Raw genomic sequence first — 3,635 nt, forward strand, 5'->3', positions numbered from 1 at the left:
GAATATCTTCACACGATAACGAGCAAAAACTCTTGTGTGTTTATAAAAACTATACACAAAAATAATATGAAGTTCAACAAAAGTGTGTGTATGAGCGTAATTTTAGTGTAGTGAATTAGAAGCTTCTTCCATTCTTCCAAGCCTCCTTTATATAGGAAGTTGAAATATCAGTTGGAGGGTAGAATTGGAATAGAAAATTGCAGTTGTCTCTTTGTGCAACGGTTTACATATAGGAGAAAAAATGGTACAATAGTGGAAGGAAGGGTGCTCTTGTACTGTGTAATACTTTTCTGATGTAAAAAACCTTTTGATCTTATCTTCTAATCTTCAGAGAGTTCTGACGAAATGATATTGAAGCATGCTTAGAATGATTAAGAGACTAGTTGACAAAATCTTCAGAACCTCGGTCTTCAAAGTCTTGACACAGTTCCTCAGAATTTGGTCTTCAGAGTCTTCAGATCTTGTTCTTCATAAGCTTCAGAACTTGAGCGGAGAATCTTGAAGGCTGACAATCCTCCAGAGACTATTCAATCAGAGTCATATTCATAAGCTTTAGCACAAACAATCATCAAAACCGTTGTCTAAGAGCTTTCTAGAACTCAACAACCTCTTGTAGAGCACTTGTATCTCTTCAGAGTCAGAGTGTGTTGATTCCAGAATTTGATGACGTCATACGTCAGTTCTTCAGAGTCAGAACATGTTAGCAAAAGCTACACACTAGATAAAAACCATTAGTGTAGAAAATTATTCTCTAAGAAACAATGCATTATTATCATTAAAACTAAAGGCCAGATGCATAACCAAATATTTGTAGGATCAAGCGCTTACCACTGCGCTAAAAGCAATTGCTGTTAGTGAGGGTGCAACTTTATTTCCTTATAGTATGAGCCCTAAGGGGCTGCACCTAAAGCGAGGTTTTTAAGCTCCCTCTAAGCGCCATGGGTTGGGATGTTAAGCCCATTCATATTGTGGCAAGTTATTTTCATGGAAATTATAATTATAATGATGATGTAATATATATTGCTTCCGTATAGATATACTAAATAAAAAGGAAGCAATTATGAATGATTTATCTATTATGAAAGACATTAATTAGTGTTTATTTATCTATTTTACAACCGATTAATTAGTGTTTATTTATCTATATTGAAAGCTTTTATTTTTCTTTTAAAAACAGTTGAATAACCATCGACAGTTATATTGGTACCCACTTCCATACCGTAAAATCAGCACAAGGAGTAATGGATTTTAAAGATGAAAACAGTGACATGCAAAATACACACATTGTTTTCATATAGAGATATGCATCAGTATCATGAAAAGTTACACAATGTTTATTCCTAAAACTCAAGTATATATGTTATGGTCTTCACTACCTGCATTTCAGCATATTCACGCTCTTAAAAATGAAATAGAGACATAATCAGTTTGCAAATTAAAAAAGAGTATACAATTCTTACAAATGAAATAGAGACATAATAATTTGCAAATTAAAATTAAATTGATAAAATATAATAATTATGAATTTCTGAAGTTGAAAAATCACTTTGTATACATGGTAAAAATCCTAATAACCATAGAAATATACCTCCGGATGAGAAAAAAAAAAAAAAAAAAAAAACTAGTTACTTGATCCTCCAATCGAAAGAAGGCTTTCCTGGTAAAGTCCGGTATAACAACAATAATCTTCTCCTTTAATCCCAAGCTCCTCAATTATTTGGGTGCTCAAATCAACATAGGCTAGCTCATCATCTATTTTTCTAAAGAAAATGTATCCCTTCTTCCCAAATCCAATTGGGGCCAGTCAATGGAAGGCATGGGGCCATAAATAAATAGTTTGATCCATGATTCTTTCACACCGAGTTCACCCAGAATAGATATGTGAAAAATATTATTCTTGTCATGATTTGTGATAAAAGCAATTGATCCATTTAACCCCGTCAAGTATCCATCATCCAAATCAGATCTTTCATCAATGGGCGTTGTAAAGAACACCTCATGACTCATGTCAAATGACATCATAAATATTTGATCATGTTTACCCTTAACCAACCAATGACATGCACCATTCATGTACAATTCCTCCCCATTAAATGGGTTACCAACACACCATTGAGCCATATCATCCATGTGGAGTATCTTCCAAGAATTATTTCTTAGACTATATATCTCAAAAAAGGAGAAATACATTATACCTTGTGGTGGAGGAGAATCAGGATCATAGTCATTACAACTTGAGCTATCAAATGTTACATATTGAATCACCTTAAAGTCATCTCTTACTTGGTCATAACCAAACCCATGAAAGTCATGAAACACGCCAAGGCGAGGGTGTTTTGGTACAAGCTCATCGGGGCTAGGAGGAATGACAACGAATTCTTCAATAGCTGGGTTCCACAATACATATTTGACCTTATTAGAACCTCCCTTACATTCTTTGTCCCGATACAAAAAACACCGCTAACACTTGTTTTTCCCAAAATATTAAGATAAAAGTCATCCTCTTGAAATGGAGGTGGCAAAGTTAATTTGATTCTACTATCGAGCAAATGCAATTCAGGATGGTAACGATCAACACAATCACGTTTAAATATGAGGAGATATGTACGATGATCCTCGGAATTGCTATGAGATATGAAATGGTTGCGGAACATATTGATGAAATGAGAATTTTCAAATAAAATGGACCATGATTTGCGTACGCAACCAAAACGCTTCAATGATTTAACGGGGAGTTTCGAAAGAACATGGAAGGCAACATCATCGTCAATATACTTTCTGCTAACCTTTGAATCAGACCACTTGTTGAACGGCAGTGATAGCTTCTGCTGATAATCCATGAACGAGTTGAACGGTGATGATTTCTTATGTTGATAATCCCTGGTCGAGTTTAACGGCGGTGATTACTTCTACAAATAATCTATGGTCAAGTTGAACCACGGTGATTGCTTCTGCAAATAATCCATGGTCGAGTTGAACGGTGGTGATAGCTTCGGCTGATTCCGCTTACAAAGAGAGGAAATTTCTTCAATTCATCGATACCGCTGTTGCTTGTGTTTTCTTCTTGTGTATATATATATATATATATATATATATATATATATATATATATATATATATATATAATTAAATTTACTCAAATGACCTATTTTTTCAAAAAATCTCAAAAGCCAATTTTTTTTAGTAATTTGCTTTTGAATACAATTATTTTTATGTTTAATGATTCTATGAATACAACAACTCTTTTTTTTGAAAATTGGAGCCCGGTTAATTTAACTTTTAAATATTATTATTATAATGAAATAAAATTTTATGGAAAAATAATTAAAAAAATTCATAAAAGATTTAAATGTAAATTAAGTTCAAATAGTTTTTAAAATGCTAATTTAAATATTTTCTTATTTTATTAAAACTTATTTTGGATTTTAATATTTTTTTAAAATTATTTAATTTTGAAGTCATTTCAAATCATTTTTCATAAATATCATTTTTGAGATACAATTTTTAGTCTAAATTGTAATTACGATTATATTTTAATTTTTAATAACGTATGTCTATATTATAATATATCAAAACTAGTCTTTAAATTTAGAAAAAATAAATATAAATAAAATTTATAATATTTTGAAAATCAA

The 3,635-nt window shown here is 31.7% G+C and overlaps 1 pseudogene; it reads right to left on the bottom strand.

The window, feature by feature from the left end:
* Positions 1–1,621: 1,621 nt before the first annotated feature.
* Positions 1,622–3,022, bottom strand: LOC127096879 (F-box only protein 8-like; annotated as a pseudogene).
* Positions 3,023–3,635: the final 613 nt, after the last annotated feature.

The sequence above is a fragment of the Lathyrus oleraceus genome, chromosome 6, assembly GCF_024323335.1.
Source record: "Lathyrus oleraceus cultivar Zhongwan6 chromosome 6, CAAS_Psat_ZW6_1.0, whole genome shotgun sequence".
NCBI lineage: Eukaryota > Viridiplantae > Streptophyta > Magnoliopsida > Fabales > Fabaceae > Lathyrus > Lathyrus oleraceus.